This window comes from Prionailurus viverrinus, chromosome B3, assembly GCF_022837055.1.
Source record: "Prionailurus viverrinus isolate Anna chromosome B3, UM_Priviv_1.0, whole genome shotgun sequence".
Taxonomy (NCBI): Eukaryota; Metazoa; Chordata; class Mammalia; order Carnivora; family Felidae; genus Prionailurus; species Prionailurus viverrinus.
In genome coordinates this window covers 32,853,844-32,881,555 of record NC_062566.1, presented here as the reverse complement: position 1 = coordinate 32,881,555, position 27,712 = coordinate 32,853,844, and the positions used below count along the sequence as shown (strand labels likewise).

General features: G+C 44.7%; 1 long non-coding RNA gene across 1 annotated transcript in view; it reads left to right on the top strand.

Annotated features, from left to right (window-relative positions):
* The window catches only part of LOC125167304 (uncharacterized), a 58,054-nt gene extending 31,958 nt beyond the window's left edge, over positions 1–26,096 (top strand). The window contains exons 3-4 of the long non-coding RNA XR_007152751.1: positions 23,207–23,326; positions 26,007–26,096. This is a non-coding gene — a long non-coding RNA (uncharacterized LOC125167304). The remainder of the gene's footprint in view (positions 1–23,206; positions 23,327–26,006) is intronic.
* Positions 26,097–27,712: the final 1,616 nt, after the last annotated feature.

The following is a 27,712-nucleotide window of genomic DNA, read 5'->3' as shown; positions in this document are numbered from 1 at the left end:
ATAGGATCTATGGCTTGGTTAGGTTGCATACAACAGAAAGGCCACTGTCTTGACTTAACCAAGTAGGAGTTTCCACTTCTCGTGAGCGGGAAGTCTGGAGGCAAGCAGGCAGGGTCGGGCAGCATTGTCACAATAGTGTCAATGTCCGGCCACGTCCCTGCTTTCTGCTGCCTCACACTTAATGTGCAGTTCATTGAGTCACAGTCACGAGTTGACTGCACTTCAGAAACCAAGAAGTAGGGAGAACGAGGGAAAAGTATGCCTGTGTTAAAGCAAAACGTTCTCAGAAATCTCCAGCTGTCTTCCATTGATATCTCAGTGGCCACATGGCGTCACGTGGCCACTTGGAGGGAATCTGGGAAGCAGAATAGCTAATCTGGGCCTACTGTCGCTCTCCTCGAAATGTCTCTTGGTAAAGAAGGACAGCAATAACTGTATCTGCCAACCCCGCTTGCTTTTTTTTCCACTTAACTATATGATTCCACATGCTCTTTCTTCTCAGAATAGACTTGCAGTGTCAGATTCATTTCCGTCTTTTTATTCATTTAACAAATAAGAATGTGTTGCTCACTTAGGTAGCAGAGGGAGATTAATTGCCTTCCACTATCCGTTTCTGCTATTTTGAAAACCTCTGATTTTTAAATGGACACCAGGCTGGGGCACCTGGGTGGCTCAGTCAGTTAAGCGTCTGACTTCGGCTCAGGTCGTGATCTTGCGGTTGGTGAGTTCGAGCCCCGCATCGGGCTCTGTGCTGATAGCTCAGATTCTGTGTCTCCCTCTCTCTCTGCCCCTCCCCAACTTGTGTGCGCTCTCTCTCTCTCTCTCTCTCTCTGTCTCTCAAAAATAAATAAAAATACTAAAAAAAAAAAAAAGTTTAAGTGGACACAAGGCCACCCAGGATAAGACAAAATTTCTAGGCATCCTTTCAGCAAGGTGTGGCCATATGATTAAGTTCTGGCCTCTGTGATGAGAGTGAGGGTGGTGTGTAAAACTACCAGGTCCTGCCTTTGAAGAGGACATGTGTGCCTGCCCCTTCCTCTCTTTCCCTTCTGTGGGCTGCACTGCGGACTTCATGGTGCCCCTCATGCAGGGGTGGGTGGGGGGTGTTACATGCAACAGCAGCCACGTCTACATCCTAACTAATACCTCCATGGATGTGCTGATAGGGAGCCAGGAAGCAAAAACGGATAGAATTGTCTCCTTGCCTTCAAGGAGCTCCAAATCTCATGGAGAAGACCAACAGGTAGACAAATCCCTCTGAAGTCATATGGCCAGTGCTGTGGTGGGTCAAGGACCTTTGGAGCCCAGCAAATGCAATGCCTGCCATCTCTCTAGCCCTCAGCCATTCACACCCATCCATAGATGGATTTATCTATCATCCACCCACTCATTCTTGCCCTCAGCCATCCCTCTCTCCTACACAGCTCACGAGGACCCTGCAGTGATTTTTGGCAGAGAGTTATGTAGAACCCATGCTGATGTATTTTTCTCAGAATCAAGCTGATCAGAGTGCACTTTTTAGCCACAATTTTAACGGATGCCAAGATCATCACACACATGCAATATAATGAGATTTCAGATCCAAATCACATAATACATGCTTCTTTGGGCAGATTTTTAGATTTTCCTACATAATAAAAATGATACATTGACTACTTTTTTTTCTTTTTCAAGCAATCCCTCCCTCTTCTGAGTCAGGGTGTGACAGTCCAGAGCACAGCCGAGCCTGGGAGACAGGAAGGGCAAGTTTGGTGTTTTCAGTAGTCATTTGTGATGCTCTAAAAGTAAGGGTCATCCGTAGCTGTGTATTCCCCTTATTCTCTAGGGCTTAGGGTGAGGTGGGGCGACTACCAAAAAAAATCCCAGCAGATTTCATTCACCTCCCAGGAGTGAGACTCAAACACTTCCTCTCTCTCTCTCTCTCTCTCTCTCTCAGTAAGGCCACTTAAACAAACTTTTGAAAATCCCTCTTAATAAACAGAAAACCAAGGATGCAGATTATGGCAGAAACATAGGGTATGGAATTTTCTGTTTCATTTAAAATTTTTTTTTCAACGTTTATTTATTTTTGGGACAGAGAGAGACAGAGCATGAATGGGGGAGGGGCAGAGAGAGAGGGAGACACAGAATTGGAAACAGGCTCCAGGCTCTGAGCCATCAGCCCAGAGCCTGACGCGGGGCTCAAACTCACGGACCGCGAGATCGTGACCTGGCTGAAGTCGGAGGCTTAACCGACTGCTCCACCCAGGCGCCCCTGGAATTTTCTGTTTCATTTAATGAGAAAACATAGTCATCATTAAAAAATAAAACAGTTCACATGCTGACCCCCATTAGCAAATATGAAATGTCACTTATCAAAAATGCTGAAAATTATTTGGTTTAAAACATTACATAGCAAACTTCAAACAAATTGAACTTCGTGGTTAAGTCACAGACCTGACCTGCTTTCTGCGGAGATTGGGGGTGGGGTGGGGGGGGCGGTGGTTTCAGGCACTAGGCAGCTGGGCTCCCGGAAGTAGCCCACCCAGGAGAGAGGAGCTTAGCTGGCATTGGTATCATCTGAGACTCATCACACTCTCCAGAGCTCCTCGGATTACCAGGCAAGGTTGCCTCTCACAACATTTGCAGAAGGAAGCACTGTCATTCCAAGCTAGCCTCTGTGCTCAGAGTCTGGAAGGGTCTGCCTCCCTCTAAAATATTTTGAAAGTAGCCAACAGCTAAGCTTTGGTGAGCTCTGCCTCAATTTCTTCCTCTCTAAAATAAGAATAGTAATAGTGGTGCTTACCTCATGGGGTGTTGTGAGAATTACAGCCCTCAGCTGATGATCATTATCATTACTTAGTAGTAATTATTATTAGTAATACTTCCTCCAGATTGTTGCATGGATTGCAGTATGTGCAAATAAACAGATTTTAAGGGCTTCCTGAGACTGGCAGTAGGGAGGCAGCATTTAAGAGTGGAGGCTTTCTGCCAGACTACCAGCGGCGTTTGTATCCAGGATGGCCACTGAGGAGCTGTGTGCCCTTGGGCAAGTTGCTTAACCTCCCCGAGCATTTCTTTCCTTATTATTTTTTTTTTAAATTTTTTAAATGTTTATTTTTGAGAGAGAGAGAGAGAAACAGACAGAGACAGAGTGGGAGCAGGAGAGCGGCAGAGATTGAGGGAGACACAGAATCCTAAGCAGGCTCCAGGCTCTGAGCTGTCAGCACAGAGCCCCACGTGGGGAGCCAACTCAGGAACTGTAACATCATGACCTGAACCGAAGTCGGATGCTCAACCGACTGATCCACTCAGGCACCCCTCTTTTCTCATTTTTAAAGTGAAAGTAATAACAACGCGCATTTCACTACCTGGTAGGAAGAGGCTGAGCTAGGCTTTCTACAGCCAGAGCATCTGAGCTGTCCAAAGGGCCTGGAAAGTGAGGGAGTATTATTCTAATAGGATAATGATGTTATTCTAGTAACAGTACTACCTATCTCAAAGGGTAGTTATGAGGCATGAGCACATGCGGAGCGCTTTACAACAATGCTAGACAATAACTATGTACTATTATTATTATCTCCATTTTGTAGATGAGGAAATTGAGGCCCAGAGGCATTGAGCCCCGACCCCAGAAGCATGCCATTAGTGGGTGGTAGGGCCGGCACTGGAATCCAGGGGTTCCGTCAGTGCCCTGCAGCTGCCCAGCCTGGGAACTAGACAGCTCCTCTCCCTCCACTCCCCACCCCCCGGGAAGGCGCCCTGGGAACGGAAAGCTGGCCGCCCTCCAAGTCCCAGGGGCCCTGGAGCCCTGCCCCCGCTGCACCCTCCCCCAGCCTCAGAACAAAGTACACTGCGCCGCGGGAACATTCCAGCCCACTGAAGGCCGGCCGCGCCCCCGGAGCTGCGCAGCGCGTCTGCGGGCCCCCGGCCGAGCCCCGCGGAGCCCCTCCGGCCCCTCCGCAACCCCCCCCCCCCCCCCCCCGCCCCCGGCCCCTCCGGCCTTCCTGCCCAGCGCGCGTGCAGACGCGATTGCACCGGAGGAATTCTCTCTTCCCTTTCTTAACCTCCCCGACCCGACTCTCAAAAGGCCGAGGGACGCGGGGGGCGGAGCAGATGCAGAGGCTGGCGTCGGCCCCGGCGGGCTCGGAGCTAAGCTGCATTCCCCGCGGCGCCCTGCCTTGGCAGCGCCGGCTCCCGGGCGCGCTGGGCCCTGGCCCGGCTGCCCCACGGCCTCACTTTACTCCTTCATAAGAAATTAATGCATGCTTTTGTTAAGAAAATAGGACAAGTAGAACTAGGAGAAAGATCTCCGTGCATCCTACCCCTCGGAGACAACTGCTATAAATTTTGATTACGTGCTTCCAGACCTCCCTGTGCACAAAACACACAGACGTATATTAACGTGGAAAGGGAGCATGCAATTATACCGTTGTTTTTAAATGAACGGACTTTAGTTTTCAGAGCAGTTTTAGGTTTACAGAAAATTGAGATCGTGCAGAGTTCCCATGCACCTCTTGTCCCCATGTACCTGCTGTCCCCATCTTCACAGTTTGTCCTCTTATTAGCATCTTGCATTCGGGTGGCACACTCATCACAACTGATGGACCAGTGTTGATACACTATTATTCATTAAGCCCGTAGCTTAATTAAGCTTTCCTTTTGGTGCTGTAAAGTTCAAAGTTCAGATAAATGTGTAATGTCTGTGTCCCCCATTACAGTGTCATACAGAATAGTTTCCCCCACCCTAAAAAATCCCCTGGGCTCTACCTAGTCATCCCTCCCTTTGGGACCTGGTGCAACCACCGACCTTTTTACAGTCTCTAGTTTTGCCTTTTCCAGAATGTCACATAGTTAGTCATATAGTAAGTACTTAGCTGTCCTTCCCTGTGTGGCAGGCTGGCTTCTTTGGCGAAACAGTATGCTTCTAAGTTTCCTCCATGTCTTTTCATGGATTAATAGCTCATTTCTTTTTAATGCTGAATAATATTGCATTGTATGAATGTACCACTGTTTGTTTATTCATTCACCTTTGGAAGGACATCTTGGTCGCTTCCAGTTTTGGGCAGTTGTGAACAGGCTGCTATCAACGTTCATGTGCAGGTTTATTGCACTATTTTCCAGCTTGCTTTTTTTCAATCACATTATGAATGGGTTTCGGTATTGTAAACGCAGATACAGATCATCATTTTAATGGCTACGTAAGATTCTATCACAGTTTATTTAACCAGCCTCTATTGTTAAGCAAATAGATTGTTGTCCTGGATTCTGACCTCCTAAGTCTACCCCAACTGGTTGGTCTACACTTGACAGTATCTTGTAGCTCAGGCTTGGCTGCCTGAGTCTTGTGTTCGAATCCCAGACACCCCACTTTCTTACTGGGTGACCCCGGGATGAAGTTCTTAATTCCCTATGATTTGGTTCCTCATCTGTGAAATGGAAATAATAATTGTGCTTATTGTGAAGATTAATGGAGCTGATACACGTAGAGTATTTAGCACAGTTTAGAACCTGGCACATATTAACCCATAATAAAACGTAGCTCTTATAACAGACAAGTAATACAGAACCTGAAAAGCCAGGGTGTTGTATAGTCTTTGATAGATGTTGGGTGAAATCACAAAGAATGGTGAGATACTCATGGTGAAGATACTCCAGCGAGTGAGGGGCAGTAGCCAGCAGGCCGAGAAGGCTTCGACAAGAAGGATAGGGGCTGGTTTAGTCTAAGGAAACGAACTTCAAGGGAATAGTGGTTTTGTAGAGAAAAAAGAAGGATCAGTAGTCTAGAAAAGCCAAAGGAGAGCAAGGAGGACCCCTCCCCCACCCCTGGGCCTGTGATCTGTGGGGTAAAGGAGAACACCCAGCGGCTACATGAGAGGGCTGTAAGAAAAGCAATGTTCTCAGGCAGAACCAGATTTCAATGAAGGCAAGAAGAGGAAATGAATGTTTGGAGAGGAGACTGAGGATTTAGGGGATATTGCTGAGGGTGGACCGGAGGTTGAGGTCGCAGTGGAAGAATGGGGAACTTAGGAAGAGTGGGCATGAAATTAATAAGCATAAGAGTCTGTATGAGGGTGGATGACCATCAATGGATGTTGAATTTTACTATTTTTTAAAACTTTTAATTTAATTTTGAATTTACTTTTTAGATTGAAAAATCTATCACATTATTATAGGACTCTTCTATTCCATTCATACCACAAATTTTAATGATTTTTTAAAAAAATGTTTATTTTGAGAAAGAGATAAGAGATCGAGCAGGGGAGGGGCAGAGAGAGGGAGACAGAATCCCAAACAAGCTCCATACCATCAGTGCAGAGCCGGAGGAGGGGCTCGAACTCATGAACCATGAGATCGTGACCCGAGCGGGAATCAAGAGTCAGATGCTTACCCGACTGAGCCATCCCGGTGCCCCAAGTTTTAATGATTAATTTCACATTTATACCAACCCTTCATCCTTAGGATAACACAAGCTCGCAGGATATATTATCTTTTTAATATATTGTTGAATTCTTCACTTTGCTGTTATTTTGTTTAGGACTTTTTTGCATCTGTGTTTGCTAACAAGATTGATTTATACTTTTCCTTCTAATATCCTTGGTAGGTTTCAGTAACAAGGTGATGCTGGCCTCATACTTTGAGTTTGGGGTATGTTTCCTCTCTTCTATTTTCTGAAACAGTATGTGTAATCACGATAATTTTCCTTCTTAAATATTTATTAGAATTTGCCAGTGAAGCCATCTGGGACTGGACTTTTCTTTGTTGGAAGATTCAAATTATGAATTCCACTTGTTTAATAGATATAGTACTATTTAGATGTTCTATTCCTTTTGTTGGTTTTTGTAAGTGGTAGTTGTGTAGCTGCTGTCTCAAACTCAAATTTTTAATGTATTTGAAGACACAAGTTGTTCATCGTCTTATCTTTATAATGTCTATAGGATCTGTAGCTATGTCTTTTTCTCATTCTTAATATTGGTAATTAATGCCTTCTCTCTTTTATCAGTTTTCCCAGGGGCTTTTACATGTTATCAATGTTTTCACAGAACAGTCTTCTAGATTTTGATCATCCTATGTATCTTAAGTTTATTATTATTATTTTTGCTGCAAGAGTTCCTGCTCTTATCTTTATGGATTTTTAAACATTTGACTTGTTAAAACACAGAGCTACCATATGACCGAAGATTACACTTCAAAATATATTCAAGAGAGATGGAAACATGTTCACACAAGAACTTGTACCTGAATGTTCATAGCGACATTGTTCCCATAGCCCCAAAGTGGAAACAACCCAAATGCCACCAACTGGTAATGGAAAACAAAATGTGTTGTATCCATACCATATTAGTTTGCTAGGGCCGCCATGACAAAATAATACATTCTGGGGGACTTAGACAATGGAAATTTATCCTCTCATGGTTCTGGAGGCTAGAAGGTCAAGATTGAGATTTTCAGGTTTGATTTCTCCTGAGGTACCTGTCCTTGACTTGCAGATGACATTGTCTCACTGTGTCCTCACATGGCTTTTTCTCTGTTCATGTGCATCCTTGGCAACTCTTCTTAGAAGGACACCCGTTCTGTTAGATGAGGACCCCATACCTTTATGACCTCACGGAGCTCTTAAAAGATGTTACTAACTCTGTATATAGTAACATTGGGGGTTAGGACCTCAACATATGAATTTGCGGGGGGCACAGTTCTGTTCATAGCGATCTTGTCACACGTCTGTCAGTTCTCATCGCTGTAGAGAAATTCTGTGTGAATATGCCATGTTTGATTTATCTGTGCTACAGGTAATGGGCATTTGGTTAGTTTCCAGTTTGAGGATATATGAATAGTGCTTCTGTGAACATTCTGTACCTTTTAGGTAAACATTAAACATTTCTGTTGGATGTATATATATATACCTAAGAATTACTGGGTCCTTATTTTCAGCCTTACAAGATACTGATGAACATTTTTCCCATAGATAGTTTACACTCTTACCAGCAATTTCTGAGAGTTCTGTTTGTTCCACATTTTTGGCAACACTTGCTTGGTATTATCTGATTTTTTTCCTACTTTTTTTTTTTTTAGTCAATTCTGGAGATAGTGTGAAATATCTAATGATGTTAATCTGTATTTCCTTCATGACTAGTGGAGTTAAGTACCTCTTCTGTGTCTGTTGGCCACTGGAATATAATTTATTGTGAAGTGGCTATTCATTTTCTGTTATTTTGTTATTGCTTTGTAGGGCTTTTAAATGTATTCTGGCCAGATAAAAACATCCTCTCTTATTGAAAATATCTTCTTACATACCATGGTTTGCCATTTGACTAACTTTCATCTAGAAGCCACTTTCATTCTTAATATAGACCAGTCTATCCTTTCTCCCTAGACAGTCAGCTCATTATTTTGGTCCCGTTTTAAAAAATCTTTACATACTACAAGATTGTGAAGATGTTCTCTTATGTTTCTTTCTAAAAGGAGCTTCCCCCCGCCCCCATTTATATTTAGATCTGCAGTCAGTTGGAATTATTTTTCATGTGTGACCTGAGATAGAGAACAAAATTCTTTTTTCCATGTAAACGTTCAATTAGCCTGACGCTATATATTAAAATATTTTCTTTCCCTAGTGTACTGCCATGGTACCTTTGCCGTTAGATAGGTGACCAAATAAATGTGATTCTGATTCTATTTATTGGTTTATTTGTCTATGTTAGAATGATATATTTTATCATTCTACGTATACCTTCTATTAGCTTGGAAATTATATACTTTTTAATTTTTCTGTTAGCAGTCACCCCAATGATTACAAATGAATCAGTGACTTACCAAAGTCTAGTGTTATTTGGTAGTTTTACCGCTTTATTTAGACCACTCCAAATATATTTCAGACTTCACAAGATCTCCTTCTGCTTCTCTCCTCGTCTTTCTCCTCCTCCTCCTTTTCCTTGCCAATCAGTAGTCAGTTAGATTTATCTATTTTCCTGCTTATTTTGTTGCTCTTCAGTTCTTCCTGCATCTCAGTATTTGCATCTGATATCTCTTTTCCATTTGCCTAAGGAACACCCTTTCGGGTTCCCTTTGAATCGAATCTGCTGGTGATGAAGTCTCTGAATTTGTGTTTGTCTGAAAATGTTTACTTTACCTTCAATCTTGATGAGTGTTGCTGTTGGGTGTAGTATTTCAGCTCTCCGATGATCGCATCATAATTGTATCTTGGATTTCATTGGTTTGTTGAGATTTTTTTATGTCATTCTAATTATTGCTCCTTCAAAGGAAAGCTGTCTATTTTCTGTTCTAAGATTTTCTTTGGGGGTGCCTGGGCGGCTCAGTTGGTTAAGCATCCGACTTTGGCTCAGGTCATGATCTCATGGTTCGTGAGTTTGAGCCCCGCATCAGGCTCTGTGCTGACAGCTCAGAGCCTGGAGCCTGCTTCAGAATCTGACTCCATTTTCTCTGCCCCTCTCCCTCTTACACTCTGTCTCTCTCTCTCAAAAAATAAATAAATGTTTAAAAAAATTGAAAAATAAAAGATTTTCTTTGTGCCCGAGTTTGTGATTTGTCTAGGTGTGGCTTTCTGTTTCATATCTTCTTTGCGAGTTTGTAGTAATTCTTACATCTGTGACTTGATATCTTTCATCAGGTCTGGAACCTCCTGAGCAATTGTCTCTTCACATATGTTTCTGTGTGACTTTCTTCTTCTTCATGTATAGGACTCTAATTACATGTATGTTAAGGCTTTTTAGTATATTGCTTGTTTTACTTCTATATTGCATCGAATTTTGACTCTCCATACAATCTGGATATTTCTTCAGTTCTATTTTTTAGTACATTAATTCTCTCCTCAGCTTTGTCTCCTCTGCCATTAATTCCACACACTCAGTTCTTATTTGTTAGTTATGGTATTCTTAATATCTAGAACTTCCGTTTGGTCCTTTTTTATGGTTTCTAGTTCTTTGATGAAGTTCTGAGGGAATAAAAGAGTTACTTGGCATATTCACAAGCAGGTAGACTCTTGCCCTAAGACTGACTTTGGAATCATCTGAGAAGCTGCCGGAACCTATTGCTACATGGACTGTGCCCAGGTGGTGAACAGCTCTCTGCTAACCAACAAAGAGCTTCTTGGTTTATGGATGGAAGTTCCAAGGTGCATGGAACAGCATCCTGCTTGGAAGGCTGCCATTCTGATTGAAAAATGGTTAAAAACAAATCAGCTCAGTGGACTGAGTTACATGCTATTTGCCCCTTTTTGAATTTTTACTGACTCATTGGGACAGTGGTCAATGGCTTGGCCATATGGTCAAGCAGAAGGGCAATGGAAAACTGGCCTATTAAAGGGATGCATAGAGGATCTGGTTGGCTCAGTCAGTAGAGCATGCAACTCTTGACCTCAGGGTTGTAAGTTTGAGCCCCATGTTGGGGGTAGAGATTACTTAAAAAAAATTAAATATTTGGGGCACTTGGGAGGCTCAGTTGGTTAAGTGACTTTGGCTCAGGTCACGATCTCATAGTTCATGGGTTCAAGCCCTGCATCTGGCTCTCTGCCATCAGCACAGAGACTGCTTCGGATCCTTTTTCTCTGTCTCTCTCTGCCTCCCTCTCTCTCTCTTTCAAAAATACGTAAACAGGGGCGCCTGGGTGGCGCAGTCGGTTGGGCATCCGACTTCAGCCAGGTCACGATCTCGCGGTCCGTGAGTTCGAGCCCCGCGTCAGGCTCTGGGCTGATGGCTCAGAGCCTGGAGCCTGTTTCCGATTCTGTGTCTCCCTCTCTCTCTGCCCCTCTCCCGTTCATGCTCTGTCTCTCTCTGTCCCAAAAATAAATAAAAAACGTTGAAAAAATTTTTTTAAAAAAAAATACGTAAACATTTGGAAAACAAATAAAAAAATAAAGTCTTTAAAAAAAATAAAATAAAGGGATGCCCATAGGGGGCACAGCCCTGTGAAAACCACCATGGGAATTTGAGGGGTGCATTAAAGTGGAACATGTTTTCAACTTTTTTTTTTTTTTTTTTTTTTGGGACAGAGAGAGACAGAGCATGAACGGGGGAGGGGCAGAGAGAGAGGGAGACACAGAATCGGAAACAGGCTCCAGGCTCTGAGCCATCAGCCCAGAGCCTGACGCGGGGCTCGAACTCACGGACCGCGAGATCGTGACCTGGCTGAAGTCGGACGCTTAACCGACTGCGCCACCCAGGCGCCCCAAAGTGGAACATGTTGATGTCCACCTTACTTGTGCTCAGTTGTGATTTCTAAAGGTGACTGAGCGATGACACTTAGAGGCTAATGCCAATGGAATATTTTTATTACTTACATTTCCCGAGAGGGGGTGTGTTACGCCTCACAGGGTGTAACACATGGAGAAGCACCAGTGCTGGGCAGGGGGCAGAAAGGAATGAAGGGAAGACACAGGCCACCGCCTTTATTAGGGTTTCCCTGGGGAAGGCAAGGCAAGGCAGGACAGGGTGACTAGCTTAGGGTTGGCTAGTTTGAACAGTTCAGGCAGGCTCCGGGGCACAGAGGCTGTTCCCAGTTGTCTGGTCCCTGGCCCTGGGAAGTTCAGGGCAGGGGATGTTGTGTGGTGTGTGAGAGTAAGACAAAGAGGTGTTCAGAGTATGGGCTACAGGTGGCAGGCGAGCTGTAAACAACTGGAGCTGTTAGTTTGGCCCTGAGATGAATGGGTGCCAGACAGACAAATACCGAGTGTAAGAAAATACAGTTAGAACAGCATTAGAAGAACTCCCTTTCAGGATCAGCAGGTCACTGGAGCCAGTGAATAGATATCCTGGTGTGCTCATCTGAGGCAGCCACGTAGGTCCGTGAAATAAATAGACATCCGGGGCTGCAACAATGCAGATGCGGGCTGAATTTAGCCATATTCCTTTCGTACCCTCTGAGGCGTGGAGTGCCAATAAGAACAGTTCCATCTGCCAACAAGAGAGGCAGAGATTGCAGATGGCGCTGGGGAAGATTTCCTGGGGAGAAGGCCCTGAACGTAGCTGCTAAGTGGGCCTGGTACTGGTGGCCCTGGGCAGCTGCAAATGGGTCCTGGCAAGAGCAAATACTCACTCTGCCCGGGCTTTGCCTACCAAGCAACAGAGAGAAACGCTCAGAGTGCTGTAGAAAAACTGGAACTAGGGGGGCCTGGGTGGCGCAGTCGGTTGAGCGTCCGACTTCAGCCAGGTCACGATCTCACGGTCCGTGACTTCGAGCCCCGCGTCAGGCTCTGGGCTGATGGCTCAGAGCCTGGAGCCTGCTTCCGATTCTGTGTCTCCCTCTCTCTCTGCCCCTACCCCGTTCATGCTCTGTCTCTCTCTGTCTCAAAAATAAATAAAACGTTAAAAAAAAAAAAAATAGAAAAACCGGAACTGAAGATACTCCACCCGTCTGGGCCTCCAAGTCACATGTCTTCAGACCAAGGAACGTGCTCTATAGCCCATAATGTCCAACAATGGGCAGAGAGATCTCCTCCTCAGAGTCATAGTTGTTTTCGTTTTTTAAAAATTTTTATTTAAATTCTATACAGTGCACATACAGTGCAATATTGGTTTCAGGAGTAGAATTCAATGATTCATCACTTACCTACGACCTCCAGTGCTCGTCACAGCAAGTGCCTTCCTTAGTACCCATCACCCATCTGACCCTTCCCCCCCCCCCCCCCGCCTCCACCTTCCTCCATCAACTCTTAGTTTGTTTTCTATGTGAAGAGTCCTCGGAGTTATAGTTTGATAGAGAACTGGAATGGGTGCTTAAAATGGTGGTTGTCTAAAATGGGAGCAGACACCAGCATGAAGCGCTGGCGGAAGGCCCTCACGAGTGTGTGCTCATATTCAACGCAGGGGTGCCAAGGCAGGGTCCCTACTAGGTAGACTCCTCTGCTTTTTCAGTGGATTTGGGAACTGTGATGCAAATTCCAGGCGGTCAACTGATTGCAGTACGCCAACTGATGTCAGAACAGACTCCAGTTTTTATCCCCAGCCCCAGAAGGCTGTTAGATATTCCATTCGGCTTCTCCACCTCTCAGCTGCCTCTTGTGGACTTGTCTGATGCCCACTGTGGAAAGACGAACTCCACATTTCCTTTTTCTGAATGTTGACCCTATAATTTTTCGTTGCCTGTTGGATCTTCAGTCCTCCAATCAGATGTGTTTCATATCCTGTCCAAAGTCTCTAATTGTCCTCAGTCTGGTAGGCGTTATCCAGTCTACCATCCATGGAAACATAAGTCCCTCTTTCCATAAATTTTTTTTTTCCATTGTGGGTAAATATACATCGACAGGAAATTTACCACTTAAGCCATTTTAGAGTGTACAATTCAGTGGCATTGAGTACATTTTCAATGTTGTGCAATCATCAGCACTAGTTCCAGAACATTTTCATCACCCCCAAAGGAAGCCCCATGTCCATTAAAAAGCCACTCCCCATTCTGTCTCCCCCAGTCCCTGGCAACCAGTCATCTATTTTCTGTCCCTAGGGATTTGCCTGTTCTGGATATTTTATGTAAATGGAATTGTATAATATGTGGCCTTTTGTGTCTGGCATCTATCACTGGGCACGTTTTCAAGGTCATAGACCTTTATATACAGTGTTTTCTAAATATTCTTCAGTTACTGTTTTGATTTCTTCTTTAATTCAGAAGTCAGTTAAGAGATGACTTTCTAAGTTTTCTTCCAAGTTTTGTTAGTTTTATTCATCCCTATAACACATAGATTTAGTCCACTTCTGTAACATTTTGTGTTCTCTGTTTCATCCTCTGTGTGGTCTGTTTTTGTGCGTCGCTTTCGGGCGATTTGGAAAGTAGTCAGACTATTTTTAGTTCTCCTGGTGGTCATCCTTGTCATTTTAAATCATGTTTAACTAACATTTCTCAATTCGTCATTTTCAGAAAGGAAACGATGTCATTTTCTCTCTCCTAAGAAAAATGGAGTTATTAGTGATTTAAACAATCTCTCTCGCAGCTGCTATGGAAATGGGATGGCCATTTCTTCAAAAAATTAAATGAAGCATTGCCATATGATCCAGTAATCCCAATTCCGGGTGTGTATCGAAAAGAAGTGAGTGAAAGCAGGGACTTGAACAGATATTTGTACACCCATTTTCATGGCAGTGTCGTCGTACACAGTAGCCAAATGACAGAAGCAACCCAAGTGTCCATCAACAGATGAAGAAATAAGCAAAATGCGGGCCATGCATGTAACGGATATTACTCAGCCCTAAAACTAAGGAAGTTCTGAGACACGCCACAACAGGGATAAACCCAAAGACATTATGCCAAGTGAGAGAAGCCAGTCAGAAAAGGAGAAATGTGGGCGCCTGGGGGGGGTCAGTCGTTAAGGATCTGACAAGCTCAGGTCATGATCTCATGGTTTGTGAGTTCAAGTCCTGCATCAGGTGAGCTCAAGCCCCACTCTGGGTGAACTCATGGCCCGCTCTGGGTGAGCTTAAACCCTGCTTAGGGTGAACAGGAGCCCTGCTTCGGGTGAGCCCTGCTTCCCTCTCTCTCCTTTCTCTCTCTTCCTCTCTCTCCCTCTCTCTGCCTCTCTCTCTCTCTCTCTCTCTCTGCCCCTCCTGGGATTCTCTCTCTCTCTCTGCCACACCCTCTCTCTCAGAAAGAAAGAAAGAAAGAAAGAAAGAAAGAAAGAAAGAAAGAAAGAAAAGAAAGAAAGAAAGAAAAGAAAGAAAAAGAAAGAAAAATATACTGTAGGATTCCTCTTATATGAGGTTGCTAAAGTAGTCAAATACATAGAGACAGAATGGTGGTTGCAGGGCTGGGAGGAGGGAGCATGGGGAGCTAGTGTTTAACAGATTGCAAGTTTCAGCTGGGGTAGATGGAAAGGTCCTGGAGATGGATGGTGGTGATGGGTGCACAGCAGTGTCAATGTGCTTAATATTAAGGAACCATACACTTAAAAATCATTACAATGGTAGATTTTATGTTATGGATATTTTACCACAATAAAAACGAACAAGCAAACAAACAAGCAAATATCTGTTTCTTTTTCTTCTATTCCCCCCCCCCCCTCCTTTTTGGTGACAGTTTTGGGATTTTTTTTAATCAACAACAATAAACACAACAACAAAAAGCATTTTCAAGGTTTTTCTTTTAATTTTTTTTTAACGTTTATTCATTTTTGAGACAGAGAGAGACAGAGCATGAACGGGGGAAGTTCAGAGAGAGAGGGAGACACAGAATCGGAAACAGGCTCCAGGCTCTGAGCTGTCAGCACAGAACCCGACGCGGGGCTCGAATTCATGAACCTGAGATCATGACCTGAGCCGAAGTCGGATGCCCAACCGACTGAGCCACCCGGGTGCCCCCCCTTTTTTTTTTAAATGATAATTCTAACACTTGTATTATTTTCCTGGTCAACCTAATTATTACAGTTAAGAATGTTCAGGGGTGCGTGGGTGGCTCAGTTGGTTAAGCACCAACTTTAGCTCAGGTTATGATCTCGAGGTTCAGGAGTTGGAGCCCCGCTTTGGGCTCTTGTGCTGACAGCTCAGAGCCTGGAGCCTGCTTCAGATTCTGTGTCCCTCCCCGGCTAGAACTCTTGTCTCTCTCTCAAAAATAAATAAAAAGAATGTTTATCTGTATGTTTAAATAGATGTAATGCTTACCACGAGTCTTTTTATTTTTATTTTTATTTTTTTTTTAATATTTTTTTTCAACATTTATTTATTTTTGGGACAGAGAGAGACAGAGCATGAACAGGGGAGGGGCAGAGAGAGAGGGAGACACAGAATCAGAAACAGGCTCCAGGCTCTGAGCCATCAGCCCAGAGCCTGACGCGGGGCTCGAACTCACGGACCACGAGATCGTGACCTGGCTGAAGTCGGACGCTTAACCGACTGCGCCACCCAGGCGCCCCATCCACGAGTCTTTTTATACCTCAGTTTCCTCTTATGTAAATTCTTAATTTGGATTCATCTTTTGGCTGTTTTTCTCATGTCTTCAAATAGAGTGGTAGATTTCCTGTTGATGGAATGAATGAGAAGGATTTCACTTCCTGTGTGACACCTTTGGGGGGGGGGTGGCCCTTCCAGCCTGGGGATGGAACAGCTCCCTGCTATTGTTAGTTCTGTTAGTTCCGGTGCAGCTCTGTCCCTTTTGGTTTCCCTCACTTCTTGCCTAAACCTTGTTAATTGTCTCTTCATGAAATTTCCCTCAATTACCCAGTTTGAGCCAGCTTCTGTTCTGGCTGGGTGATGCAACCTCTCCCCCAAGCACCCCGTACCTCCTGTCCCTTTTCTCTCTTTCAACCCCCTACCCCTCCCCATTCTTTCTTCCTCTTTTTGTCCTCTCCCATTTGAAGCTAGGTGACAGGCGGTATGTAGGTTAGCATATCACACTCTTCATGGGCTCTGTGGTTGCCCTTGTCCCTGGGTGGTCAAGAGCACAGTATTCCTTCTTTTGAAACAGCTCAGGATTCTGGTGGATTTTCAGAACGTGCAGTCCATCTCCCAGCTTCTCAGAAGCCCCACCCTGGTCAGCAGTCAGACAGGCTCCCAGTCCTGCCCTATGCTTTCTTTCTTATAGACAGCCCATTTTATTTCCTCGTCTGACATCTTGGGAGGGTGTGTGAGACCAAATCTGTTACATCAGTGTCTAGATGGAGCGTTAGCTAGCTCAGGCCAAGACATTATAAGTTGCATTTTTATTGCTTTCCCAATCCTTGTGTGCAGCTTTTATTGTGCTAGGAGTTTAAAATGTAATAAACAAGGAGAAAAAAAATATTTTAAGTCACTCTGGCTAAAGACTCCAGCCTAACAAAATCCTTAACAGACCCTTGTAAGTCCTGTTGCCGGGGAGTATTTGTCCAACAGACCTGGAACAGTTTAAAAAGGAGGAATGGGGGTTTGGTTAACATTAAAGAAACACAAAGATTTTTCATCTGGCTCTGGGGGAGACCAGAGCCACAGAGGGAACAAGAAAAGAAAGAGGGGATTGAGCATTTTTGCAAACAAATGATAAAACTGCCTTTTAAAGAAGGGAGGGGGGAACCCCTTGTCCAAACAAGACTTTTGCCAGGGTAGGAAATCATTTCTGCAATTGTTTACAATGCTCAAGCAGCCCGTCCAAAGTCAACATGGCCTGGAAGCGTTGCCCTGGAGCCTCCTGCTCTTTGCCAGCCGCCTGCCAGCTCGGGCTCAGCTATTTCTGGGACTTAGTTCCCTCCCTTGAAAAACAAACTGTGGCCCTCACTGTCATCCCCAATAAAACCCCCAGGTTTTTCAGGCTTAATCATGTTTTCCAGAAGAGTTGTCCAAATTGGGGCCTGGGTGCAAAGAGTTGAGTTTGGGAGAGCCAGTTTGGGGGGAAGGGGACCTTTCATTTGCAAGGTGCCAAGGTGGAAATTTCCATTGCACTCCAAGATGGCTCCACCTGTGGCTAAGGAAACCCGTTCTGCCTTCAAAGAGGAGACCCTGGCTAGTGAAATTTGTGCCCCTTCCCACAGTTTGTTCCACAAATCTAGAGAAAAGTTTCCTTTTAATAAAAGGAACCATGATTGCTAGTAATAACCTCTTACTTCTGGATACCTCTTTAATATAGATAAATGTCTGTTATCTTATTTGATCTCCACCATGAGAAAGGCACTGTTAATCTCATGAATAAATGAGATTGACTAAATAAAGTTAATCTATGTGTCTCCTTGTTTTTGTGTTAGTAATACAGTCACGTGGTTTGCAAATTTTAAAGTGAAAATAAAGCCCTCCCTTGCACTCTGTCTCCACCTGCCCATAGGTAGCCAGTGTTGTTCATCTCTTGTGTATCTTTCCAGAGGTGCTTTATGCATATAAGCAACTTAGAGTGGTGCCAGGGGAGAGTATCACACTGAGACAAAGGAGTCCCAGGCCCTAGTCCTGCTTCTGTCTCCAATGTGCTGTGTGACATTGTGTATGCCACTTTCCCTCTCTGGACCTCATCTGTGTCATCTGTGAAACTGGGAATACAAATAGCTAACATTCGGTTGGCTTATATGTACCTGCCACCGTGCCAAGTGCTCCCATATGTATTAGTTGAATTAAGATCACCACAACTGCATAAGGAGGCATCATCAGCCCCATTTATCAGTGACAAAACCAAGACCTAGTGAAATTAAATAACATGTCCAGGTCATAGCTAATTAGAGGAGGAACCTGAATTTTATGAAGCTAGGTAATCTAACAGTAGAGCTCTTAGCCACTCAAACCACTATGATATTCCTCTGCCACTCATTGATGATATTGACAATACCAAATGATGGCTTGAGGCAGGAGGCTGTCCCAGAGCTGTTCCTTCCAAGTCTGCTATCAGGAACTGGTTCCAGTTCCTGTGAAGCTCTGGCCAGGCAGCTCTGACTCACTCAGCCCCATTTAGATGGGATGGTGGACAGCTGGCCAAGAGCAGGAGACAGCAGGGCAAGGCTCAGGCACGAACCCTGATGTCAGTCCCCTGCCTCCCTCCTGGGCATCAGGACAACTCCTTAAAAACAATCATTTTAAAATTTTTATCAAAAGTAGTAATGCACATATTTAAAAAGCCAACTAATATTTGAAGGCTTATAGCAAAAAGCATCAGAGAACAACCGCTTTTAACCCTTCTGGCTACTTTTTTATGTATTTATCTCCATTATTATAAATCCGGGGTTTACTTTTTCTGTAAGAGTGCAAACTTTTCCCATAAAGGGCCACATAGGAAATATCTTCAGCTTTGTGGGCCAGTATGTTGCAACCGCTCAGCTCTTCTTGTAGCTACAATGCAGCTGTAGGTAAATGAGTAGGTGTAGACATATCCCAGTACAACCTTATTTACAAAACCAGAATTGGCCAGTGGGACATCATTTGCTGACACCTGTTCCAATTGCTTAAACTTCTCTTCCTCAATATTCTTGATGTGTAAGTTTAGGGATTACCTGTTCATTTTCTATTGTGGTAGATAACAATTGACCTTTCTTAAACAGCTCCCCTTTCTGTAGTTGTTTATGCTCCTAAGCCATGCTAATAGAATTATATTGTAATTATCAGTGAAATCAGTATTCAATGTTTGCTTATTATGACTGAGTAAATACTGTTCTTTACTGAGTCAAGTAATGTACCATGTGACATTTCCTTTCTCATGTAGGCTTTATTTTTACCTGGAGTTGATAAGGCTCTCATTCTTTGTTTTTTTATTTGCATGGTTTCTTTGACCTTCAACAGCCCCTGTTGGACAATTTTCTACGTGGGTAAGCAGATAATGTGTCAAATGTCTCTTTTTTTCAGTGCCATTGTTTTACCAGAGTCTCTCCTAGAGCATTCTAGCCTCCTGCTCCACTGTGGACTGCTCCCTTGAGCTTGGGCTCAGATCCTATCCCAGGGCTTCCTTTCTCCACTTGATCTCTTTTCTGTGTTGGATCTCTTTTCCCCAGATGTGATGTCTTCTCCTCTGACTTACTTCCTCATTTTGTTGGAGCACACCCTCTAGTAGCTGTCCAAGAAAGGGAACACGGGAGATAAAATGGTGAAGTTCGGTATATCTGAAAATGCCTTTAATTTAACATCACGGTTGAATGATAATTTTGCAGAATGGAGAGTTCTAGACTAGAAATTACCTTTGTCTCAATATTTTGAGAGATACAGGTTGTTAGAAGTCTGCTACATTTTTGATCCTTAATTCTTTGCATGCAATCTTTTTTCCCCTCAAGAAGTTTTTATGTTCTTCTTTTTATTACTAATGTTCTAAAATTTCTAGTCATTGTACCAGGCACTCAATAGACCCTTTCAATTTGGACATTCATGTCCTTCAGGTCTGAGAAATTTCTTTGTAATATTTCTTTCATAATTTCCTTCCCTCCATTTTATTTTTTCTTTCTTTCTGATACTCCAATTCATTGGCTTTTAGACCTCTTGGATTGTCCCTTAATTTAAAAATGTTCTTTGTGGGGCATCTGGGTGGCTCAGCCAGTTAAGCGTCTGACTCTTGATTTCAGCTCAGGTGGCAATCTCATGGTTTGTAAGTTTGATCCCTGCATCGGGCTTTGGGATGACAGTGTGGAGCCTGCTTGGGATTCTCTCTCTCTCTCCCTCTCTTTCGGCTCCTTCTGCACATGCTCTCTCTCAAAACAAATAAATAAATTTTTAAAAAAGTGTTCTATTTTCTGCCTTTATCTTTTTATTTTTGGAAGAATTTCCTAGACTATTCCTTCCAGTATTTCCATTTAAATTATTTTTATTCTAGCTACCATACTTTAGATTTCTCAAAGCTCCATCTTGTTCTCTGTTGCCTTTTTTTTTTTAATGTTTATTTACTTCTGAGGGAGACAGAGAGCCGGCAGGGGAGGGTCAGAGAGAGAAGCGGACAGAGGATCTGAAGCGGGCTCTGCTGACAACAGAAAGCCTGATGTGGGGCTTGAACTAACGAACCAGGAGATCATGACCTGAGCTAAAGACAGATGCTTAACCGACTGAGCCACCCAGGCGCCCCACTCTGTTGCTTTTTATAGTATTGTTTTCTTTTTATGCATTCACAATCTCCTCTCTTACTCTTCTGAGAATATCAAGCATGGATGGGACATTTTTATTTGTGTTATTCTGCTCCCTGCATTGTCCTTGTCTCCCCCAAGTTCTTGTTTTCCTTTTGCTTTATTCTGTCTTTTGTGTTGGAGGCTTTCTTCAACTTATTGAATCTTTGTCTCTTCTTATTAAAGAGTGAGTCACCAAAAAGCTTTATGGAAGTTCTGTTGTCATAGAGAGGGCTGCCAACTGGTGATCCTCACCGAAGGAGACGGAGCAGGCAGAGTATTTTCTGGAGGAGATGCCTAAGTGTCATTATCAACCAAACTTGTTGTTTTCAGCCTTCTCTTTGCCTTCTGCATTACCAGGTCCCCCAGTCACTGAGCCTCTCTGGCTTGCTTCTCATGGCATCACTGATGTATATAATCTCTTCGGAGTCAGCTGCTTCTACTCTGATATGACTGACTGGGCTGTCTATCAGCTTTTCATCCTCCCAGCATGTTGACCAACCCTTTCCCCCTATTGTTTCCATTCTTGTGCTCTTGTCTTTGTGGGCTTAGAGTTTGTTCTTAGTACAATACCATCCCCCCCCCCCCCCAAAATGGCCTTTTGGCTCCCATCCAAGGAAGTCTATTATCCGCACACAAGCAAGAGTGGTCCTTTAAAATGTAAGTCACAAAGGACGCTTGGGTGGCTCAGTTGGTTAAGGGTCTGACTCTTGATTTCAGCACAGGTCGTGATCTCACTGTTTGTGAGTTCAAGCCTCGCATGGGGAGTCAGCGCAGAGCCTGCTTGGTATTCTCTCTCTTCCCCTCTCTCTGCCCCTCCCCCACGAATGCTTTCTCTCTCTTTCTTTCTGTCTCTCTCTCTCTCTGTCTCTCTCTCCCTCTCTCTCAAAAACCAATAAACATTAAAAACATTTTTTTAAATAAAATGTGAGTCACAATACCAGCATGTGGATATTCCATAGGATGCTGCTCTAACCTCTTTAATAGTCAAAGTGTGATGAAGAAGTGAGCAGGGATAGGGTGAGAGATGGTCCTAGATTTAAAATATTTACGAGACATACTAACAAAATGCAATGTGTGTTCCTGAGTTACACAAACCAGCTGTAAAAAGGCATTTTGGGGCGCCTGGGTCGCTCAGTCGGTTGAGTGTCCGACTTCGGCTCAGGTCACGATCTCACGGTTCATGGGTTCGAGCCCCGCATCCATCTCTGTGCTGACAGCCCCAAGCCTGGAGCCTGCTTCGGATTCTGTGTTTCCCTCTCTGCCCCTCCCCTGCTCACATTCTTTCTCTCTCTCTCAAAAATAAATAAAAAACTTAAAAAAAAAGGCATTTGGAGCACTTGGTGAAATTTGAATATAGATATGAAAGAATCATTAATTTTGTTAGGAACAAGCCTGGTACCATGGTTGTGCAGGAAATGTCTTTATTTTCTAGAGATGCATATTTAATTATGATGAAGCACCATGATGTCTGAAAATTTGCTTTAAAAAACTCAGCAAAAAAAAAAAGCGAACATGGTAAAATGTTTAAATGTAAATGTTTAAGTGTTAATGTTTAAGTCTGGGTGATAGGTACACATTATCTACTTTCCCTACTTTTACATACGTTTGAAATTTGTTTTTAAAGGAGAGAGGTGAGGGGGGAGTAATATGCTGCTTAAGCTTTTCCGTGGCTTCTCAATTCCTTAAAGTAGAACCCAAAGCTCTTAAGGCGGCCTTCAAGGCCCTGCAAGGTCTGGGCCCCACCTGCCCCTGGACCTCAACCTCTGCTGCTTTGCCCTGTTCCCAGGATCCCAACCACACTAGCTTCCTCCTTGTCCTTACCAAGCCCATTACTGCTCTCTCGGGGTCATTACTGTGACTCTCGCCTCTGCCTGGCATGTTCTCCCTGTATCCCCATAGTCAGTGGGGAACCCCTGCCTCGTTCTGGATTCTGCTTTGACATCAGCTGATCAGAAAGACCTTTTCTGACACTTTACCTAAAAACGACACTTCCCCCCCCAACTTCTCCACACCATTTCCCATTCCCCTTTCCCTGCTTTTGTTTCTTTATAGCATTTATTATCACCTGCCTTTTTTTTAAAAAAAAAACATTTTAGGTAACCTCTATGCCCCACATGGGGCTCAAACTCATGACTCCAAGATCAAGAGTCACGTGCTCCACTGACTGAGCCAGCCAGGCACCCCTATCACCTGCCTTAAAAAGAAAATTCTGATAAAATGTACATATGTGAAATTTGCCATTTTGACAATTTTAAAGTGTAGACTTTGGTGACATTAAGTGCATTCACATCTCTCTGCACCATCACCACCATCCATCTCCAGGACGTTTTCATCTCCTCCAGCTGAGACTCTGTGCACATCAAACACTAGTTCCCCCTTCCTCCTTCCCCTGGTCCCTGGCAACCACCATTCTGCTTTCCGTCTCTATGAATTTGACTAGTTTAGAGACCTCACGTAGGTGGAATCATACAATATTTGTCCTTCTGTGTCTGGCTTATTTCACTTAGCATCATATCTTTAAGGTTCATCCACGTTGCAGCCTGTGTGAGAATTTTGCAGCCCCTGCTGTTTTGTGTATTTGTCTATTCATTTGCTTACTGTTGTTGTTGTCCGCCTCCCACTCTCCAGCAGGAGGTATGGTCCTTGGGTGCAAGAGCTTTGCCTGGTTCGCTCACTCACCTACCGCAGTGCCTGGGCATGAGGATGCATTTAATAAATATTTGTTGAGTAACTTGACTCCCATTGGGGCAATCTTTTTTTGCATAGAGCTGGCCTTCTCTGAGCAAGACTTGCCCATTCAGCAAGCACTTTTTGGCCTCCACCGTGCTGATGGAGTGGCAGAGAATAAAAGAAAGAGAAGACAATGAAGCCAATGTAGCTGAGAAGGTAAGAGAGATAGAGTGGATACATGCTTTCATGGTTTGTTTGTTTCTGCCCAACATTTGCTCCTGTTTTTCTGATGATAGGAATGGAATTTTCCCTTGAGGAATCTTCCTTCCCACCATCTTATCCTCGGTTTCAAGGAAATGCAAGCAACCCAGGCCTGGGATTTTTGTTGCAACCGTTGGGAAACACAGGCACCATTGCACTGAGACTATAAAACTGGGAGGATGTTAGCCCAGAGTTATGATGACTCCCTGCATTGAAATGGCAATTAAAAGAATGAAAAAACATTCAAGTAATGATCGGTAGGAGACCAAAGCGCCTTCCAAACCCAAAGGTGACCTTTAAATGGTTGTTTTTTGGCTACAATAGAGGCTAGTGAGAGAGAGAGAGAGAGAGAGCTACTTTCTAGGGCGGAGGGTCAAGGAGAGTATGAAGGTTGGAGGTTTTCAAAGCTTTGTGTGGGAGGTTCTGCCAGTTACCCACCCAAGTCCAGCTCCCTTCCTTCCCAGGCACATGGCTAGATTCTATTTCCCAGCCCCCCCACTGCCCCCCTGCAGTGAAGGGTGGCCATGTGACCAGATTCTGTACAGAAGAGTGTGAGTGGTGATGATGCGTGACGTGCGGGGACTCGGGCCTTAAGATCATGGAATGTCTCCTCCTCTTTTCCTTTCCCACCAGCTGGCACCCAGGTACAGTCAGGGAGACCATAAGCGGGCTCTGGGGATGGCAGAGCAACAACCTGGAAGGAACCCGGGACTTGATAGTCTGTGTGAGAGAAAGTTCATCCTTTTGCTCCCTAGGCCATCCTTCTATCGGACCTCTTCATTACAGCAGCTCAGAGCCTTGCCCTGACATCTGGCATGGGCCATCATGGCTAGGCCATCCATTTCTCAAAGTTTGTTTCCTTTTTAAAAACAATAGGCAGTTGTGGCAGGGTGGGAAAAGCCCTAGACGCAAAGTGAAGAAGTTTGCGTCGTGAAAATGATTAACGTTATGTGCTTTGCATTATATCTGACAAAGGTTTCCTCTGTGAGACCTGGTTTCCTCATCCCTACGATGGCAAGCCACAGAGGAACGAGGAGTTCTGGTGACAGTTCCATAAACTGTCAGGTGTCGTACAAGTGGGAGGGTCTCTTGGCATCCGGAGCAGGGGCTCCGTCTCCACTGAGAGGCAAGGTGGGGTCATCTGAAGAGGAACCAGGCAACAAAAGTGGTTGGAACCTGCTGCCTGGCCGCCTAGACCGATTGCATGCGAGAGGTCATCAGCGGACTGCGCTCTGAGTCAACTAACTGTAAAAATAGGCGGCATTATAGATACAGTGAGAGCCTGTATGACACCTCACGTTATGGAGAACAATCCCCACAGAGGGGTGCTGCATTGAAATAACAGCTGTGGCAGTCAGGAGGCCGCCTTCTGAGATGCATGCTGGAGTTTGGCTCTAAATGCCAACATCCTTAGCTAATCTAAGTAATGCATGAGCAGGAAGAATTTGGTGGCTGGGAGCCCAAGTGGAGTTGTATAAAGAACCCTTAAGAGCAGCTAGTAACCTCCGAGCAGTAGGCTCCAGTGCAAGATGGGAAACATAACATTTAATAAAATCTGGGGGTGGGGGGAGCAGGGGTGCCGAGAGGGCTGGGGGTGGGGTCTTGGGTCTTGGCAAGAGGCAGGCTGCTACGGGGCCCCTGGCAGGGTCTCCACCACACCACAGATGGTTTTCGTCTCTGTGGTTCATTCGTCCTGGGTGAGATGGGCCCGCTCCGAGTCAGGAGTCCCAGATTAGAAGGTCTACCACCCCCTCATTAAAGAGGGGCTCAGCCAAAAGATTTGGGGGGGAAGATGTATCTCCTACCGAGAAGGGAGGCAGCCTCTTACCCCTGACGTGCTAACCCTGTGATTTTTAAACGTTATTATTACTTTTTTACCTTGTGATTTTTTTGAACTGGAAAATCGTTCCAGAGAGCGCCTCGCCCATGCCCCGCCTCCCCCCTACCATCTCCAGCTCTCACTTTACAGTTTGTGGAAACTGAGGCCCCACGGTCACACAGCCAGTTAGGGTCCTTCGAGATCATCTCCTCCAATCCAAACCACCGGTCCCTACCCTGTTATTTGACAGACATGGATACTGAGGCACAGGGAGAGTGACAAACTGGATTTCATGGCTGGAGGGAGAGGTGTGGCCAGGTTCCCTGGTCCAAACCCAGGGAGTTTTGATCCCCATAGGTCAGCATCTCCCAGCTGAGAGCGATGATCGTCAAAGGCCCCTCTCCTGCTTTGACTCAATGGGTCTCCCTGCAGCCGTTATCAGCCGAGGAGGGAACCCCTCAGGACAGGGAGTGCTCAGCTGTCCATATTGGGCCAGACGCCTGCCCTTGAAGCAGTCGGCTGTGCCAGGAGGCAGGACAATTGCAGGTGATGGCAGCTCTTTCAATAATGCAAGTAGATGGAGCCAAGGGGAGGTAGTTCCAGAAGAAGGGATGCCGAGCAGACGATTCTCATGGACATGTACTGCAGCCTCCTTAACCTCGACTCTCCTCATCTGTAAAATGGGGACAGTAATTGTGCCCAGCCTACAGGGCTGTCATGAAGAGTAAACAGCGTAATATATACAAAGTCTGCTTTATGTAAGCACCTAATACATATTAGTTCCTGTCTCCCTTCATTTTTTTTTTTTTTTTTCAGGAGCATTTCTGAAATTGGAAGCTCTCCCCTACACCAAACATGCAATAGAGGAAGTGAAAATTTGGCCTGAAAACTCCAGTTTGAAGAAGGCGAGTGACATGATTTAATTTTTAATGTTTCAAGATCCCTCTGGAGGCTGGGTGGCACAGAGTCAGGAAAGGAGGCAGGGGTGGGAGCAGGGAGAAAGGTTATGGAGCCATTACAATAGCCCAGGTGCGTGGTGCTCCTGGCTTGGTGCAGGGGAGTAGCCGTGGAGATGGGGAGAGGCGGGTCAGACTGGAGACGCTCTGAAAGGAGAGCTGACAGCATTTGGCTGTGGGGAATAAAAGGCACCCACAAATCCATAAGGTGCCTCAGTTTGGGGCTTCCCTAATTATTTAAAAAAATGTATTATTTTCAGCTTCTTTTTCCCAAGATTTTTTGGCTGCTTTTTAAAAAAATTTTTTTAGTTTATTTTTGAGAGACAGAGAGCAGGGGAGGGACAAAGAGAGAGGGAGACACAGAATTCAAAGCAGGCTCTGAGCTGTCAGCACAGAGACGGATGAGGGGCTCGAACCCACGAACCATGAGACCAGGACCTGAGTCAAAGTCAGACGCTCAACCGACTGAGCCACCCAGTCGCCCCTTTTTTTCTTCTTTTAATATATTGTGCTTATTTTTGAATAGTCAACCCTTTCACATGATCCAAAGTGAAGATATAAAAGGTATACAGTGGGCATCCTCCCTCTGCCAACCACCAGGTCCCCTCTCTGGAAGAAACCCAAATTTTGAATGTAACATTATCATTCCAGGGGTATTTTATGCATGTAGAAGGAAATAAATATATAGGGATACACATATATATGGATGACATACACACACAGAAATGTAGATATATTTCTGCCTTTTTACACAAATAATGATGTATTATACACATTTTTCTGCACCCTGATTTTTCTACTTAAGGATATATCTTGGGGCTCCTGGGTGGCTCAGTAGGTTAAGCATATGACTCTTGGTTTTGGCTCATGATCCCAGGGTTGTGGGATGGAGCCCCGCATTGGGCTCTGTGCTGACAGCCAGGAGCCTGCTTGGCATTCTCTCTCTCCCTCTCTCTCGGCCCCTCCCCCACTCACTCTCTCAAAAATAAAAATAAAAATAGGGGCGCCTGGGTAGCTCAGTTGGTTGAACGTCCAACTTGGGCTCAGGTCATGATCTTGCCACTTGTGAGTTCGAGCCCCATGTCAGGCTGTGTGCTGACAGCTCAGAGCCTGGAGCCTGCTTTGGATCCTGTGTCTTCCTCTCTCTCTGCCCCTCCCCTGTTTGCGCTCTCTCTCTCTCTCTCTCTCTCTCTCTCTCTCAAATATAAATAAACATTTAAAAAATTTAAAAATAAAAATAAAAATGAAGGGGCACCTAGGTGGCTCAGTTGGTTAAGTGTCTGACTTCGGCTCAGGTCACGATCTCGCGGTTCCGTGAGTTCCAGCCCCGCGTCGGGCTCTGTGCTGACAGCTCGGAGCCTGAGCCTGCTTCAGATTCTATGTCTCCTTCTCTCTCTGCCACTGCCCTGTTTGCTCTCTGTCTCTCAAAAAAAATATGTATCTTGAAAATTGTCTCTGACTTAATTATATAACAAATTACCCCCAAACTTAGTGGCTTCCCACAGCCACACTCCTATCTCTGTTTCTGTGGGTCAGGAACCTGGGTGCTGTTAATGTGGATCATCT